Raw genomic sequence first — 20,111 nt, forward strand, 5'->3', positions numbered from 1 at the left:
TTAATGGCTGTCTAGTATTCCATGGTGTATATGCACCACATTTTCTTTATCCAGTCTCTCAAAGATTGGCATTTAGGTTGATTTCATGTCTTTGTTATTGTGAGTAGTGCTGCAATGAACATACACAAGCATGTGTCTTTATAATAGAATGATTTATATTCCTATATTTATATTTGGCCCTTGGCCTATAGTTTGACAACCCCTAGTGTAAAACATTTAGACTTAAGGTAATTATTGATGTTTTTGGATTAAAAACTGCCAAGTTGCTAGCTGTTTTCTATTTGCCTTATCTGTTCTTTATTTCTTTTTCCCCTTGTCTTCTTTGAATTAATTGGGTATTTTAAAAATATTCATTTACTTCCTCTATTGATTTGTTATTCACACCTTAAATATTTTTAGTGTTGGATCTAGGCTTTACAAATATGTATCTTTAACTTATTGCAGTCTAACTTTAAATAGTAATTTATCACCTCATGTAAAGTGTGAGAACCTTTAAGTGGCATACTTCCAGTTGCCCTCCTTTTTGCTTTGTTGACATACATTTTCTTTGGCATGTTTCTTTCTTTCTTTTTCCTTTGGAGATTCAATTGTATTTCAAGTGATCTCAACTAACAGTACCAAAATGTCTTTCATATTTACTTCATTTTTACTATTTCTGGTACTTTTTATTTCTTTGTACAATCCACATTTTGGCCTGGAGAATGCCATTTAACATTTCTAACTTTGCAGATCTGCTAAGATGTGTTATCTTTGTCTGAAATAATCCTTATTTTTGTCTTCATATGTAAAAGATATTTTCTCTGAGAATAGAATTCTGGGATGGCAATTTTTTCTTTCAGTCATTTAAAGATGTCATTCCACTGTCCTCTAGATTATATAGTTTCTGATACGAAGTTTGCTGTGATTCCTATCTTGGTTTTTTTTCTATGTAAAGTGTTTCTTTTCTCCCTTCTAGCTGCCTTCAAAATACTCTCTTTTTAAAATTTCAAGGCCGGGCGTGGTGGCTCACGCTTGTAATCCCAGCACTTTGGGAGGCTGAGGCGGGCGGATCACGAGGTCAGGAGATTGAGACCATGGTGAAACTCTGTCTCTACTAAAAATACAAAAAAATTAGCCGGGCGTGGTGGCAGGCACCTGTAGTCCCAGCTACTCAGAGAGGCTGAGGCAGGAGAATGGCGTGAACCCAGGAGGTGGAGCTTGCAGTGAGCCGAGATTGCACCACTGCACTCCAGCCTGGGCGACAGAGTGAGACTCCATCTCAAAAAAAAAAATTTCAACTTAAATATGATATACCTAGAATGTGGTGTGTCTCTGTGTTTATACGTATCCTGCTTGGTGTTCTCTGAGATACTTGGATCTGTAGTTTGATACCTTTTATTATTTTTGGGCATTTTCAGCCATGATTTCTCCCTCTATACTGCTCTCTCTCGTCTGTTTATCTTTCTGTGATTTCAATGATATGTATGTAAGGAAATGAGGTATTTACCCATAACTCTTTGGTAATATGGTGTTTTTTCATTCTTTTTTTCATTTATGTTTCAGTTTTTATTTCTATTGACCTATTTTCAAGATAGCTAACTTTTTTCCTAGCTGTGCACAGTCTACTGATGAGTTCATGGAATAAATTCTTAATTTAAGATATTATGTATTTTATTTCTAGTATTTCAATTGGACTCTTCTTATAATTTCCATATCTCTGCTGAAATTCCTCATCTTTTAATACATGTTTTCCACGTTTTCCACTAGATTATTTAACATAGTAATCATAGTTATCATTGTCTGATAGTTCCAACATCTGGGACATTTCTGTGTCTGGTTCTGTGGTTTATTACTTTAGAATGGGTATTTTTCTTGCTTCCTTTTGTGTATTGTAATTTTTTATTGAATGTCAGACATCATGTATTGAAGCACAGTAGAGATTTATGTAAATTGTATTATGCCTTAAAATGGGCACACCTCTTCTTCTGTCATGCCATTAGCATGGGGGTTGAGCCAGTTTGGTCAGAGATAGGTCTGGCTTGGAATCAGTTGTTGCTATTGACATCTTCAATGCACCAAAGAATCAAATTCCTCCAGAAGTGTGCTGCTGTTGCCTTGTATTCACAGTAGGAGCTGAGGGGCCAGGGACTTGCCTAGTGTTTCTATTTCCCTTTAGCCTTCAGCCTTCCCTGAACACCTGCACGACACAGCAGGTTTCTCTTTCAGTTCTTTCCTTCCCTCAGGGGATATACTCCCTTCACTGGTTACTCCCTGCTAGGCCTGTGATGGGCCGGGGATTTCTCACTTGTCCTTATCCAGCCTTACTCTCAGGCAATCTGAGATGTTTGATCAGCACCCAAGTCACTTCTCTCCGTAGCCAAACTTTGCCTTTTACAGTGGTTGGTCTTGGGTAGTATTTCTTGTCCCTTCCCATGGTAACAGCTCTCTGTTAGTAATGGTGAGGGATCCTGGCCCCAAGATAGTTTAACATCTTTCTTCTAGAGGCAGAAAAGTTTTGCTTTTACTCCTATCCCCAGAAGTCATAGATCTTTGCTTGTGCTTTGGGAATAAGAGGCTTTGCTGCCCCTCCGCAGGAGGCTTTTATAGCTTCAGAGCTACTGAGAAAGTGGGAGAGGTCACCTGTCTGTCCCCAGCTGTGGGTGATCATTCCCTACATGCCTCTGCGCCCCACATTCCCTACATGCCTCTGTGCCGTGCTGTGCCCCAGTCCTTCCTGTGAGCATCTTACAGAGACCTATGGAGAAGACCTTGTGAGTGCAAGCCCCCATGTGCGTGGGGCCTCTGGATTTTTCAAATGCATATGATATCCCACACTTGGCTATTAAAAAATTCAGTGGTTACTTCTTACCCACTTGTGTGGTGGTGACCTGTTTTTCTCCTGCTTGGCCAGAAATGAGAAAGCTCATGTGTTCCAGCTCTGTTTGGGTAGGGTTGCCTCTCTTTTGAATTCTGCCTACTTAACTACCCTCTACTGGAATGTTCTTATGGGCTCAAGGAAAGCCATGGTTTTGTAGATGATCCCAATTTTTATTACTAGGGTGAGAGTAGCATAGCATTGTTTTTTTTTTTTTTTTAAATGGAGTCTCACTCTTGTCACCAGGCTGGAGTGCAGTGGCATGGCATGATCTCAGCTCACTGCAACCTCTGCCTCCTGGGTTCAAGTGATTCTCCTGCCTCAGCCTCCCAAGTAGCTGGAATTACAAGCACCCACCACTGCACCTGGCTAGACAGTAACGTTTTTTTTTTACAGCATTCTAAGTAGAGGTAGAGAACCTGAAACATACTTATGTCAAATGCTCTATCAGATTGTTCAGTTATCTGAAATTCTTGAAGTCTAGTAATGCTATTATTTTGCCTGCTGCTTATTATCCATGGCGTATTGCTCCCCATAAGTTTGTGTTTTGAATTATAAGCTCACCTTTGGCAGAGCAATTGTCTGTGAAAATCCTGTGTAGCCCAAGTTAAGGGAATCATTCTTTACATCAAGTTTGTATTTGCTTCTGCCAAGCATCCTCTGACCCGGAGTGTCACCAGATGAGAATTCCTATCATGCTGGTTTCACAGATTAGCTATTCCAGAATACACAGAACTTGAAGTCCCCATGTGGTGCAGGCTTACACAGACATATTTCCATTTCCCTGTGCTGGTAGATGGTTTTTTATCTACACTATCCTTTTACTGAGGGTGTAGTCTTGTTAGCAGTCGTAGCATTATTCAGGGATTTCATTTGCAACACTTTTCTTCCCTAGGCCTCATCTTCTGCAAATAAACTCTAACAGCCAAATTTCTTTTCATAAGGGAAAATTACAGTTGAGGATTGTTCTGCAATTAGATCTGTAACTTACTGCTCTGGATTTTAATTCTCTCTTGGTTTTCTAGCCCTGAAGATTTCCTTTACTTTGCTGTCAGATCATAATAGACATTTAAAAATGTTTATTATGTTTTATCTAGAATTTCTAAAGATTTGCAACTTATATAGTTTTCAACATTGGCAAACACAAATAAGTAAATTGAATCTTCCAAGTCCTTTGATTTGATTTCCATGTGACTAAGGACTATGGCAGCTGCCTAGGCCTGTGTCTCCCAATATTTCCTCAAAAAATGACACAGAAAAACAGGAAAGAAAAATAAGATTACACAAAACTAGACACTCAGGCATAACCTAACTATAAAATACTAAAATATCAAAATAACAGTAAGTAAAAAATAAAGAATAAAAATTTCAAAGTTATAGTGAAGAATCTCTGTTCTTGCCCTACATCCACTCCATGCAACATTTATTGATGAGCAATGGCAGGTTGAGATAAAACAGTGAGAAAAGCGAGCTAGAAAAAGCCTAACATTGATCTGAAAACCCTATCAGAATAAGCAAGTCCACTGTAAGACTGAAAATACTAAATATGGGCCCTGGGTAGATCAGAGAAAGGGCTACAGAGAAAGAACTTAAAAAGCACATGTGAATTTTAGGTATCAGTCTTCAAAATACATAACACCTGGGAAAGAGAAAAGACCAAAAAAAATAAGGAGTAGGCTCCTTTTAGAAATTGAATGACAAAGGACAAAAGTAGCAAAAGGGGAACATGTATGGTCCTGTAAGATTAAAAAGAACCAAAAATATCAGAGGATACACTTATTTTTCTTATATCAAAGCAATCAAAATATTCACTAAAGGATCAGTATTTTTCAATACTGATATAACTTAAATGGAAACTTAATAAAAGGTATAAAAGTAAGTCAGAAAAACAAGAAAATGTAATGAGATAAAGAAATAAGTAAAAAACATCAATGAGGAAATAATAGAAAAATATAATACAGGCAGGCAAAGAAGAAATAACATCTGTATAATTGGTGTAATTGAAGAAACCAACAGCAGCATTAACTATGAAATAGGACTAATATTTAAAGTTATAATTAAGATAACTTTATAGAAAAATAATAGGTAAGTCTAATTTTGAAAGGATCCATTTTGTATCTGGGAAAATTAATACCAAGATGTATCCTAGTAAAAACATTAGATTTCAAAGATAAAACAAACAAAAAAGCAAGGCAACAATGAAGCAGACATTTTCTATCAACTCAATGAAAAAAAAAGTGTAAACCAAGGATTTTATATCCATCTACGTGTCCATCAAACATCAATTTAAACATACAAGAGTCTAAAGATTTGTGTGTCCATAGCACATTCTTGAGTAATCTGCTACAGGGTGAGCTTCATCAAACCAAAAGATAACTGGACAACTTCAACAAGAACAATGATGGTGAAGGTGGATACACACATACACACACACACACAACTAATAATCATATATGTAAATGATTGAAACATAGGTGAGACTGGAAAACTAATATGCAAATGCTATATGTATTGACAAAATAGAAGTGATTAAACTATAGGAGGTGATAAGGGAGATGAAGAGGAAAATAGAAACTCTTTGATGTTGATGCCTAATTGAATCAATTAGGCAATGATTAATAGTTCAAGTACACCATTAAAAACTGACAAACCAGGGGCTGGGCATGGTGGCTCACGCCTGTAATCCCAGCACTCTGAGAGGCCGAGGCGGGTGGATCCCTTGATGTCAGGAGTTCGAGACCAGCCTGGCCAACATGGTGAAACCCATTCTCTACTAAAAACACAAAAATTAGCCAGACATGGTGGCAGGTGCCTATAATCCCAGCTACTTGGGAGGCTGAGGCAGGGGAATCTCCTGAACCCAGGAGGTATAGGTTGCAGTGAGCTGAGATCATGCCACTGCACTCCAGCCCAGGTGACACTGACAGTCTGTAACAACAACAACAACCGACAATCCAGAAAGTGGAGCAAGATAGCTAAATATTACCCTCCAGCGACTGAACCCTGTAGGAACATAAAATTGAACAACTATGCATGCAAGAAGGCACCTTCACAAGAACTGAAAAATCAGATGAGTGATCATAGTACCTAATTTTAGCATAATAACAAGAAAAGACATTGAAGAAGGTAGGAAGGACAGTATAGTATTGCCTACACCACCCTGCCCCAACACCAAGCAGCACAGTGCAGAGAGAGAATCTGTGTGCTTCAGGGAGGGAGGGAAGTGAGTGTGGGACCTTGCATTGGAGCTCAATGCTGGCCTCACCACAGTGGAACACAGCACCTGGCAGAATTCCGTGGTCCTTGATTCCAGGCCAGTGCCCACAGAGGGAGCATTTAGACCCACCCCAGGCCAGAGGAGAATCGCTGCCCTGCAGGATGAACCTGAGTCCTGCCCTACTTCACTGCTGGTTACCTAAAGTGGCCATAGGTCCCAAATAAATTTCAGTGCCAGCAGGGCTATAGAGACCACAGTCCTTGGGTGAACCCTGTGGTACTGCACTGGTCTGGGAGGCAGAAGGCTTGGGATGCAACCCAATTTAACACCAGATGCAGGGGCCATAGGAGTGCCCACATCACAACTCTCTCAACTCCAGGCACTATCGCTTAGAGTGAGACTCCTTCTGGGGAGAAGGAGAGAAAAGAGTACAGAGGCCTTTGCATTGGAACCTGGCACAAACCCTGCCACAGCAAAACCACACTGGGAAGAACCCTGAAGCTCCTGATTCCAGGCTATTACTCCCAGACAACATTTCTAGGCTGACCCCAGGCTGGAAGACCATAATACCACCCTGGTATGATGGTACTGAGTCCTGGCTGGCTTCACCACTGGCTGACTAAAGTGACCTTGAGCCTCGAATAAACATCAATGGCAGTTAGGCAGTAGCAGCTGCAGACCTTGGATGAGCTCTGGTACTGTGCTTGTCTGGGCAGCTGTGGGACTTTGGGTGAGACCCAGCATTGGTGCTAGCTGTGGCGGCCATGAGAGTGCCTGTATCACTCCTCTTCCAACTCCAGGCAGCTCAGTGTGGAGAGATACTCCATCTGCTATGGGGAAACAGAGGGAAGTGAGTGAGGGTCTTTGGGAGCCCAGAGAATTCTCCCTGATTTTCCCCAACTGCATCAGAGCTGGGTATCTAGGAGATTGCAAGAGACTTGCAGTGTAACTGGACTTAGGACGCTCTGTAGGGCAAAAATGGCTGCAGTGACCACAGGCTTAGGGAACTCAACAGTCAGTCAGTCTCCTTTGAATCAATGATAGGTCCTCTAAAGGATGGGTACAAACAAAGCCCATGTAATGACTGGAATAAATATCTAACTTTTCAATGCCCAGGCACCAATGAACATCCAGAAGCATTAAGAACATTCAGAAAAATATGACTCCGTCAAAGAGATGAAATAAGGCACCATTAGCCAACCCTAGAGATATGAAGATGTGTGATTTTAAGACCGAGAATTCTACAAAAATATAGCTATTTTGAGGAAAACTTCAATAAGACACAGAAAAGGTTGGGTGTGGTGGCTCACACCTGTAATCCCAGCACTTTGGGAAGCCAAGAACGGGCAAATCACTTGACATCAGGAGTTCGAGACCAGCCTGGCCAACATGGTGAAACCCCATTTCCACTAAAAATACGAAAATTATCTGGGCATGGTGGCATGTGCCTGTAATCCCAGATACTCGGGAGGCTGAGGCAGGAGAACTGTTTGAATCTGGGAGGCAGAGGTTGCAGTGAGCTGAGATCACACCATTGCACTACAGCCTGAGTGACAGAATGAGACCACGTCTCAAAAAAAAAAAAAAAAAAAAAAAAGACACAGAAAAGCCATTCAGAAACTTATCAGATTAATTTAACAAAAGATTGAAATAATAACAATAATAACACTAATAAACAGAAATCCTGGGGCTGAAAAACATAATTAAAAACTGAAAAATTCATCAGAGTGTCTCAATAGCAGAATTGATCAGGCAGGAGAATCAGGCTTGAATACAGGCTGATATAGTTTGAATATTCGTCCCCTCCAAATCTCATGTTGAAATGTGATCCTCAGTGTTGGACGTGGGGCCTACTGGGAGGTGTTTGGGTCATGAGGGTGGATCCCTCATAAACAGCTTGGTGCCTTCCCCGCCGTAATGAGTTCTTGAACTTTTGGTTCACACAGGAGCTGGCTGTTCAAGAGCATGGAACTCCCCCCATCACTCCCTCTTGCTCCTTCTCTGATCACACAACACACTGGCTCCCCTTGCCTTCTGCCATGAGGAAAAGTTCCCTGAGGCCCCAACTAGAGGCAGATGCAGGCACCATGCTTCCTGTACAGCCTGCATAACTGTGAGCCAAATAAACCTCTTTTCTTTATAAACTACCCAGCCTCAGGTATCCCTTTATGGCAACACAAAAGGGACTAATACTTAGGCCATTGAAAAATATACAGTCAGAGGGGAAAATAAAAAAGAATGCAGAACACTTATGAAATCAAGAAAGGGCAAATCTATGGAGTCATGGCCTTAAAGAAGTAGTAGAGAAAAAGATAGGAGTAGAAAGTTTATTCAAAGAAGTAATTACAGAGACCTTTCCAAACCTAGAGAAAGATAGGAATACTGAGATACAAGAAGATCAAAGATCACCAGGAATATCCAACCCAAGTAAAACTACCCCAATTTATCTAACAATCAAGCTCTCAAATGTAAACTACAAAGAAAGAATTATAAAAGAAGCAAGATAAAATAATCAAATAACATCTAAAGAAGCTCTGATACGTCTGGCAGCAGACTTCTCAGTGGAAACTTTATAGGCCAGGAGGGAGTTGGATGACATATTTAAAGTGCTAAAGGAAAAAAAAAAAAAAAAACAAACTCTTCCAACCAAGAATGCTCTACTCAGAAAAGCTATCCTTCAAACCTGGAAAAGAAATACTTTCCCAGACAAACAAAAGCCAAGAGAATTCATGCCCACCAGATCTGTCTTACAAGAAAGGCTGAAAAGAAGTCTTCAATCTGGAAGAAAAAGGTACTAATGTGCAACAAGAAATTATCGGAAGGTATGAAACTCAATGGTAAAAGTCAGAAGACAGGAAAATTCAGAACACTCTAAGACTGCAATTGTGGTGTGCAAACCACTCATATCTTTAGTATAAAGATGCAAAGGCAAATCTATTAAAAAATAATAATAATTTTTAAAGAGATAGACAATATAAAAAGACTTAAATTGAGACAACAAAAGGTGAAAATGTAGGAGGAAATGAGTTAAAGTGTAGGGATTTTTAGTTTTTTCTTTGCTTGTTTATTTTCTTTATGATCAAAGTTAATTTGTTATCAGTTTAAAATAACTTGTTATAGGATGTGTTTTTTAGGTTTCCTGGTAACCACAAAGCAAAAATCTGTAATAAATACACTAAAAACAGACATGCAGACCAAGGAGACAGAATAGGGAATCTAGAAATAAATCTATGCATTTACAGCCAATTCATTTTCAACAAAGGCACTAAGAACATACATTTGAAAAAGGATAGTCTCCTTAATAAGTGGTTGTGGGAAAACTGGACATTCATATGCAGAAGAATGAAACTTGACCCCTATCTCTCACCCATATATAAAAATCAACTCAAAATGGATTAAAGACTTAAATGTAAGACCTGAAACTATGAAAACATTAGAAGTAAACATTAGGAAAACACTTTAGAACATCTGTCTGGGCAAATATTTTTTGAGTAAGACCTTAAAAGCACAGGCAACAAAAGCAAAAATAGACAATTAGGATTATATCAAGCGAAAAGCTCCTACACAACTAATGAAACAATCAATAAGGTGAAGAGACAACTTAAAGAATAGGAGAAAATATTTGCAAACTATCCATCTGACAAGAAATTAATAACCAGAATATATAAGGAACTCAAACAACCCTATAGCAAAAAAAAAAAAACAAAAAACTAATTCAAAAATTGGCAAAAGATCTGAACTGACATTCTCAAAAGAAGCCATATAAGTGGCCAACAGATATGTGAAAAGCATTAATCACCAGGGAAATGCAAATCAAAACCACAATGAGATATCATCTCATCCCAGTTAAAATAACTTTTCAAAAACACAGGCAATGTCAGATGCTGGCAAGGATGGGGAACAAGGGGGAATCCTTGTACATTGTTGGCGGGAGTGTAAACTAGTTCAGCCACTGTGGAAAAAAGTATAGAGGTTCCTCAAACAACAACTAAAAACAAAACTACCATATGATCTAGCAAGCCCACTGATGTGATGGGTATATGTCTAAAAGAGAGCAAATCAGTACATCAAAGAAATCTCTACGCTCCATGGCCATTGCAGTTCTATTTACAATAGATCAAACATGGTATCAACGTAAGTGTCCATCAGTGGATAAATGAATAAAGAAAATATGGTACACATATACATGGAATACTATTCAGTCATAAAAAAGCAAAATCCTGTCAATTGCAGCAACACAGGTGGAACTGGAGGACATTAGGTCAAGTGAAACGCACAGAGAGCCTAATATCACATGCTGTCACTCATATGTTGGAGCTAAAAAAATTGTTCTAATGGAGGTAGAGAGTACAATGGTGGTTACCAGAGGCTGGCAAGGTGAAAGGGGAGAAGGAAATAGAGAGAGATTGGTTAATGGGAACAAAAATACAGTTAGAAAGAAGGAATAAGTCCTAGCATTTAGCAGCACAGTAGGGTGATTACAGTTAACAATATTTTATTATATATTTCAAAGTACTAGAAGAGAAGATGTGGAATGTTCTCAACCCAAAGAAATGATAAATGATTGAGGTGGTGGACATCTCAGTTACCCAGATTTGATCATTACACATTGTATGCATGTAGCAAAATGTTAAATGTGCCCTGTAAATATGTGCAACTAGTATATATGAATTAAAAACTGAAAAACCAGATAGTATGTGGTGTAATAAGAAAAAAAAGGAATTAGGGACATTTAAAAAGTTGTAAGTACAAAGGTGATTACTAGAACAAAAATATAAACTTTCTTAAATACCCAAAATATTTTTTATAATTTAAAGAACAGGAATATTTACTTCCTAAAAAAACCATAGCAAATGTAACACAATCTACATAATTTTATGATATTTTGACAGGGTCGTAATGAATTATCAGTCACATTGAGAATGTAAATGAGCTTAACTCATCCCTTAATTTTTTTTTTCAGTTTTCCTTAGAAAGTAAGATCCAAGTATATGCTGTATACTTAAGTGATGTTGAGTGGTTAAAAATAAAGAAATGGACAGACCACATTTTGCTTATCCATGTATTTGTCAGTGGACACCGGATTGCTTCTATGCTTTTGCTATTGTGAATAATGCTATGAGCATAGGGGTATAAATGCCTCTTCAAAACCCTGCTTTCAGTTATTTTTGGTGTATTACCAGAAGTGTAATTGCTGAGTCATACAGTAATTCTATTTTTTATACTGTCTTCTGCAGTGGCTGCACCATTTTACATTCCCACCAACAGTGCACAAGAATTCTAATTTCTCTGCATCCTCCCCAGTACTCACTATTTTTTTAATAGTCTGAATTGGACTACTCAGGTGCATCATGTAAGTGGAATCACACAGTATTTGTCCTTCTGTGATTGGTTTATTTCACTTAGCATAATATCTGCAACGGTCATCACTGTTTTACCATGTGTCAGAATTTTATTTCTTTTTAAGGCCACGTAATTTGCAAATTATATATCTGATCAGAGATTAATATTCAGAATATATAAAAACTCCTAAAACCCAACAACAAACAACTTTTATAATTTAAAGGACAATATTTTTAATTATACGTTAAGTTCTAGGGTACATGTGCACAATGTGCAGGTTTGTTACATGTGTATACATGTGCCATGTTGGTGTGCTGCACCCATTAACTCGTCATTTACATTAGGTATATCTCCTAATGGTATCCCTCCCCCCTCCCCCCACCCCACGACAGGCCCCAATGTGTGATGTTTCCCTTCCTGTGTCCAAGTGTTCTCATTGTTCAATTCCCACCTATGAGTGAGAACATGTGGTGTTTGGTTTTTTGTCCTTGCGATAGTTTGCTCAGAATGATGGTTTCTAGTTTCATCTATGTCCCTACAAAGGACATGAACTCATCTTTTTTATGGCTGCATAGTGTTCCATGGTGTTTATGTGCCACATTTTCTTAATCCAGTCTATCATTGATGGACATTTGGGTTGGTTCCAAGTCTTCGCTATTGTGAATAGTGCCACAATAAATGTACGTGTGCATGTGTCTTTGTAGCAGCATGATTTACAATCCTTTGGGTATGTACCGAGTAATGAGATGGCTGGGTCAAATGGTATTTCTACTTCTAGATCCTTGAGGAATCGCCACACTGTCTTCCACAATGGTTGAACTAGTTTACAGTCTCACTAACAGTGTTAAAGTGTTCCTATTTCTCCACATCCTCTCCAGCACCTGTTGTTTCCTGACTTTTTAATGATCACTATTCTAACTGGTGTGAGATGGTATCTCATTGTGGTTTTGATTTGCATTTCTCTGATGGCCAGTGATGATGAGCATTTTTTCATGTGTCTGTTGGCTGCATAAATGTCTTCTTTCGAGAAGTGTCTGTTCATATCCTTCGCCCACTTTTTGATGGGGTTGTTCATTTTTTTCTTGTAAATTTGTTTGAGTTCTTTGTAGATTCTGGATATTAGCCCTTTGTCAGATGAGTAGATTGTAAAAATTTTCTCCCATTCTGTAGGTTGCCTGTTCACTCTGATGATAGTTTCTTTTGCTGTGCAGAAGCTCTTTAGTTTAATTAGATCCCATTTGTCAATTTTGGCTTTTGCTGCCATTGCTTTTGGTGTTTCAGACATGAAGTCCTCGCCCATGCCTATGTCCTGAGTGGTATTGCCTAGGTTTTCTTCTAGGGTTTTTATGATTTTAGGTCTAACATTTAAGTCTTTAATCCACCTTGAATTAATTTTTGTATAAGGTGTAAGGAAGGGATCCAATTTCAGCTTTCTACATATGGCTAGCCAGTTTTCCCAGCACCATTTATTAAATAGGGAATCCTTTCCCCACTACTTGTTTTGCCAGGTTTGTCAAAGATCAGATGGTTGTAGGAGTGTGGTATTATTTCTGAGGACTCTGTTCTGTTCCATTGGTCTATATCTCTGTTTTGGTACCAGTGCCATGCTGTTTTGGTTACTATAGCCTTGTAGTATAGTTTGAAGTCAGGTAGCATGATGCCGCCAGCTTTGTTCTTTTGGCTTAGTATTGTCTTGGCAATGAGGGCCCTTTTTTGGTTCCATATGAACTTTAAAGTAGTTTTTTCCAATTCTGTGAAGAAAGTCATTGGTAGCTTGATGGGGATGGCATTGAATCTATAAATTACCTTGGGCAGTATGGCCATTTTCACGATATTGATTCTTCCTATCCATGAGCATGGAATGCTGTTCCATTTGTTTGTGTCCTCTTTTATTTCGTTGAGCAGTGGTTTGTAGTTCTCCTTGAAGAGGTCCTTCACATCCCTTGTAGGTTGGATTCCTAGGTGTTTTATTCTCTTTGAAGCAATTGTGAATGAGAGTTCACTCATGATTTGGCTCTGTTTGTCTGCTATTGGTGTATAAGAATGCTTGTGATTTTTGCACATTGATTTTGTATCCTGAGACTTTGCTGAAGTTGCTTATCAGCTTAAGGAGATTTTAGGCTGAGACGATGGGGTTTTCTAAATATACAATCACGTCATCTGCAAACAGGGACAATTTGACTTCCTCTTTCCCTAATTGAATAGCCTTTATTTCTTTCTCCTGCCTGATTGCCATGGCCAGAATTTCCAACACTATGTTGAATAGGAGTGGTGAGAGAGGGCATCCCTGTCTTGTGCCAGTTTTCAAAGGGAATGCTTCCAGTTTTTGCCCATTCAGTATGATATTGGCTGTGGGTTTGTCATAAATAGCTCTTATTATTTTGAGATACATCCCATCAATACCTAATTTATTGAGAGTTTTTAGCATGAAGGGCTGTTGAATTTTGTCAAAGGCCTTTTCCGCATCTATGGAGATAATCATGTGGTTTTTGTCTTTGTTTCTGTTTATATGCTGGATTACATTTATTGATTTGCATATGTTGAACCAGCCTTGCATCCCAGGGATGAAGCCCACTTGATCATGGTGGGTAAGCTTTTTGATGTGCTGCCGGATTTGGTTTGCCGGTATTTTATTGAGGATTTTTGCATCAATATTCATCAGGGATATTGGTCTAAAATTCCCTTTTTTTTGTTGTGTCTCTGTCAGGCTTTGGTATCAGGATGATGCTGGCCTCATAAAATGAGTTAGGGAGGATTCCCTCTTTTTCTATTGATTGGAATAGTTTCAGAAGGAATGGCACCAGCTCCTCCTTGTACCTCTGGTAGAATTCAGCTGTGAATCCATCTGGTCCTGGACTTTTTTTGGTTGGTAGGCTATTGATTATTGCCTCAATTTCAGAGCCTGTTATTGGTCTATTCAGGGATTCAACTTCTTCCTGGTTTAGCCTTGGGAGGGTGTATGTGTCCAGGAATTTATCCATTTCTTCTAGATTTTCTAGTTTATTTGCATAGGGGCGTTTATAGTATTCTCTGATGGTAGTTTGTATTTCTGTGGGATCAGTGGTGATATCCCCTTTAACATTTTTTATTGCGTCTATTTGATTCTTCTCTCTTTTCTTCTTTATTAGTCTTGCTAGCAGTCTATCAATTTTGTTGATCTTTTCAAAAAACCAGCTCCTGGATTCATTGATTTTTTGAAGGGTTTTTTGTGTCTCTATCTCCTTCAGTTCTGCTCTGATCTTAGTTATTTCTTGCCTTCTGCTAGCTTTTGAATGTGTTTGCTCTTGCTTCTCTAGTTCTTTTAATTGTGGTGTTAGGGTGTCAGTTATAGATCTTTCCTGCTTTCTCTTGTGGGCATTTAGTGCTATAAATTTCCCTCTACACACTGCTTTAAATGTGTCCCAGATATTCTGATATGTTGTGTCTTTTTTCTTATTGGTTTCAAAGAATATCTTTATTTCTGCCTTCATTTTGTTATGTACCCAGTAGTCATTCAGGAGCAGATTATTCAGTTTCCATGTAGTTGAGTGGTTTTGAGTGAGTTTCTTAATCCTGAGTTCTAGTTTGATTGCACTGTGGTCTGAGAGACAGTTTGTTATAATTTCTGTTCTTTTACATTTGCTGAGGAGAGCTTTACTTCCAACTATGTGGTCAATTTTGGAATAGGTGTGGTGTGGTGCTGAAAAAATGTATATTCTGTTGATTTGGGGTGGAGAGTTCTGTAGATATCTATTAGGTCCACTTGGTGCAGAGCTGAGTTCAATTCCTGGGTATCCTAAGAGCAAGGAATATTTACCTCCTGAAGAAACATAGCAAATGTAATACAATCCACATACTTTGATAATATTTTGATAGAGTTGTGATGAATTATCAGTCACATCCATAAGGTAAATGGGCTTAACTCATCCATTAATGTTACCCATCCTAATGAGTGTGAGGTCATATCTCATTGTAGTGTTGATTTGTATTTCCCTAATGATTGGTGATATTGAACATTTTTTCATGGACTTATTGGCCATGTATATCTTCTTGGAAAAAATCTCTATTCAAGTCCTTTGCCAATTTTTAGATAGAGTTATTTGTTGTTGGGTTTTAGGAGTTTTTAAAATATATTCTTAATATTAATCTCTCATCAGATATGTAATTTCCAAATTACTTGGCCTTAAAAAGAGAGAAAATTCTGACACATGCTAAGACAAGGATGAACCTTGAAGACATTATGCTAAGTGAAATAAACCAATCACAGAAGGACAAATACTATGTGATTCTACTTATATGAGGCACTTGACTAGTCAAATTCATAGAAACAGAAAGTAGAATGGTGGCTGCCAGAGCCTGGAGGGAGGCAGAAAGGGGGGTTATTCCTTAATGGTACAAAGTTTCAATTTGGGGTGATAGAAGTAATTCTGGAGACAGATAGTGGTGATGGTTGGACAGCATTATGAATGTGTTTAACATCATGGAACTGTACAGTTAAAAATGGTTACCATGGCAAATTATGTTGTGGGTATTTTAGCACAATTTAAAAAATTGAAGAAAAAAGCAAATGAATAAAAATAAAAGTTTAAATGGTAAACTAAAAAATAAAGAATGGACAAAATATATCTTATTATTTAATATGAAAACAGAGAGATAGTGGTCTTTATGGCAGAGAAAGAAATATCCAATCCTCAAAACATTAACCTGACAAAGAAAGTATCTTTTCAATGCTAAAAGTTGGAATTCACAATGAAGATATAATATTTATAAAAATCTATGCACCAAATAACACAGGAATCACTCATAAAGCAAAAACTACAGAAAATGCAAGGAGACACAGACAGGAAAATATTTATAACAGAGAATTTATACACTATTCTTAACAAAAGACAGGTTGAATAGGTGTAAAATGTAAGAGGAGACCTAAACAACATAATCAAAAGGTGATTGTTATTAACACACACCAGATTCCTGTTAAATCTTGACACTGGAGAATATGCCTGTTTCTCAAGTGCTTATAGAATATTCACAAAAATTGAGTATATTTATGTAACCATGAGCGAATTTTGTAAAGTAAAACCATTACAAACAGTACTTTCTGATCACAGGGCAATAAAACTAGGAATTATTGTGGAAAACAAAGACAAAATGCCCTACTACCTGGGAATTGGAAAACTTTTGGTTAAAAGGGAAATACAAACTAAAATGATAAATTTCTGGAAAATAATAATGAAAACAGTATACATGAGAATCTATGGAATACATGTAAAGAAACATAGCACTAAACACTTATTGGTAAAAGGAAAAAAATAAAAGAATTACTCAGGTCTAAAACTAGAAAAAGAGCAAGACAGTGAACTATAAGAGAAAATAAAGAAGGTAATATTAGTGACAAAGGCAGAAATTAATGAGGTAAAGAAGAGAATACAATGGAGCTAATTAGTATATCAAAACACTGGATTTTGTCTTAAAATTCATATGGAATGAAAAAGGAGCTTGCATAGCCAAAGCAAGACTAAGCAAAAAGAACAAATCTGGAGGCATCACATTATCTGACTTTATACTGTAAGGCTATAGTCACCCAAACAGCATGGTACTAATATAAAAATAGGCACATAGACCAAAGAACAGAATAAAGAACCTAGAAATAAAGCCAAGTCCTTACAGCCAACTGATCTTCAACAAAGCAAACAAAAACGTAAAGTGGAGAAAGGACACCCTATTCAACGAATGGTGCTGGGATAATTGACAAGCCACATGTAGAAGAATGAAACTGGATTCTTGTCTCTCACCTTATACAAAAATCATCTCAAGATGGATAAAGGACTTAAATTTAAGACCTGAAACCATAAAAATTCTAGAAGATAACATTGGAAAAAAACCTTCTAGATATTTGCTTAGGCAAAGACTTCATGACCAAGAACCCAAATGCAAATACAACAAAAACAAAGATAGATGGGACTTAATGAAACGAAAAAGCTTCTGCACAGCAAAAGAAATAATCAGCAGTTAACAGACAATCCACAGTGGAAGAAAATCTTCACAATCTATACATTTGATAAAGGACTAATATCCAGAATCTACAATGAGAAAGTCAGCAAGAAAAACTCAAACAATCCCATCAAAAAGTGGGCTGAGGACATGAATAAACAATTCTCAAAAGAAGATATACAAATGGCCAACAAACAGTTGAAAAAATGCTGAACATCACTAATGATCAGGGAAATACAAATCAAAACCACAGTGCTATACCACCTCACTCCTGCAAGAGTGGCCATAATCAAAAAATCAAAAAATAATAGATGGTGATGTGGATGTGGTACAAAGGGAACACTTCTACACTGCTGGTGGGAATGTAAAGCAGTAAAACCACTATGGAAAACAGTGTGGAGATTCCTTAAAGAACTAAAAGTAGATCTACCATTTGATCCAGCAATCCCACTACTGCATATCTACCCAGAGCAAAAGAAGTTATTATACGAAAAAGACACTTGGACATACATGCTTATCACAGCACAATTTGTAACTGCAAAAATATGGAATCAGCCCAAATGCCCATAAATCAATGAGTGGATAAAGAAATTGTGGTGTATGTATGCTATGGAATACTACTCAGGTATAAAAAGAAATGAAATAATGGCATTCATAGCAACCTGGATGGAACTGGAGACCATTATTCTAAGTGCAGTAACTCAGTAATGGAAAACCAAACATCGTATGTTCTCACTCCTAAGTGGGAGCTAAGCTATGAGGATGCAAAGGCATAAGAATGACACAGTGGACTTTGGGAACTTGGGGGAAAGTATGGGAGGGGAGTTAGGGATAAAAGACTACAAATTGGGTACAGTGTGTACTGTTCGGATGGTGGGTGCAACAAAATCTGAGAAATCACCGCTAAAGAACTTATACATGTAACCAAACACCACCTGTTTCCCAAAAACCTATGGGAATTTAAAAAATCCCTGGGTTTCAGAAAAAATGATAAACTAGACAGACCACTGGCTTAGTTGATCAAAAAGAAAATGTTTAAGCATAAATTTACAAAACAAGAAATCACAAAGGGGAAATAACAATGGAAACAAGTAAATTTTTTAAAATCAGGAGATGATTTAAAGATCTCTATTCAAATACATTTGAAAACCTAGAAGAAGTGGATAACTTCCTAGGGAAATATAGATGGCTAAATTGACCCCATTGATTAAGAAACCTAAAGAATCACTTTTCCTAGAAGAAATAAAGTTATTAAGGAACTCCCCCAGAAAAAGCCCCAGGAAGAGGTGGTTTCACAGGGATTTCTCATAAATTTTAAAACACAAAATGCTTCTGATGCTCTAAAGAACCAAAAAGGAAAGAAAAATTTCTAATGTTTATTATAGATTTTTTATTATAACATCAGTTTTTCAACCTGATAAAGATAAGTAAAAAACCCCACCATAGACTAGTGTCATTTGTGTATTTGGATGCAAAAATATGAAATAAAATATTGGCAAGTTGAATCTAATACCATTCTAAGAATATAATCAGCATGACCAAATGAAATTTATTTTAGAAATGCAAGGTTGGTTCAGTATTAGGAAACTCATTAATATCATTCACTATATTTAATAGATCTAAAGAAAAAAATCTATTGGCTCCAAAAGTGATAAAAAAGACTTTGACAAAACGTAAAATGGTTGACGGATGCTTTCCTTACATGTTAAAATGTGTGTGCCTCTGTTCCAAAGCCAGAATCCTACTTACTGGATAAACACTATAGGCATGTCTACGAAGTCCATGAACAAGGCAAGAATGCCCACTCACTCCACTACTATTAAACATTATCCTGTATATATCAGTCAATGCAATTAGGCAAGAGACATCAATGAGATGCATAAAAATTGGTAAAGAAGAAGAAAACAATTTCTATTTAACAGATGATAATATAGCATATCTGGAAAACCCTAGATAATCAATGATAAAGCTAACTCAAACAAGAAAACAATTCAGTAAGATAGCAGGATAAAATTAACCTATAGAAATCAAGGCATTCATATAAAAGATTAGTTAAAGTACACAATGATAGGTAACATCCTGCTTCTGATAGCAAGAAAGTAGACTGAATACTTAGGAATAAGCTTATCATGACAGTATAACACCTATACAAGGAAGACTTAAAAATATTCCTGAAAGACAGGAAATGACATTGAACAAACAGAAAGACATTACTTATTCTTAGATAGATCCACTCAACATGGTAAAGTGCCAGTTATTTTCTAAATTACTTTACAAATGTAATGCAATCCCAATAAAAACGTAAACTCAAGGAAAGGAAATTAGATATGTTACCAAAAATATAATCAGGGAAACATGGAAAAAGAAAAGCTAAAAAGAAGAACTAAAAGAGGGAAGTGTGTCCCAGAGGCTAAAATACACTCTGAATAACACGCTGTGGTGCTGGCCCCTTAGTAGAGGACTGTGCTGCACGGCCCAGACAGGACAGTCACACACAGAAAAACTTAGTGTATAACACATGTGGCCTTGCAAATCATGGGACAAAGATGGACTTTTAAAAAATGGTTCAGGGATAACTGGGTAGCCATTCGTAAAAAGATAAAATTAGGAACACCTCACATCATGCTCAGAGGTAAACTCCAAATGGATCCAAGAGCTAACGTAGCAGATGAAGTCCTATAGATACTGGAGGAAAACAAATTCTTCTTTAGTCTCAGTGTGGGGACT

At 37.4% G+C, this 20,111-nt stretch overlaps 1 protein-coding gene across 1 annotated transcript in view; it reads right to left on the minus strand.

Moving 5' to 3' along the window:
* The window catches only part of SPACA7 (sperm acrosome associated 7), a 58,725-nt gene that overhangs the window by 12,911 nt on the left and 25,703 nt on the right, over window positions 1-20,111 (minus strand). The gene's annotated exons all lie outside the window — the stretch shown is intronic.

The sequence above is a fragment of the Symphalangus syndactylus genome, chromosome 15 (assembly GCF_028878055.3).
Source record: "Symphalangus syndactylus isolate Jambi chromosome 15, NHGRI_mSymSyn1-v2.1_pri, whole genome shotgun sequence".
In the NCBI taxonomy this organism is placed as follows: Eukaryota; Metazoa; Chordata; class Mammalia; order Primates; family Hylobatidae; genus Symphalangus; species Symphalangus syndactylus.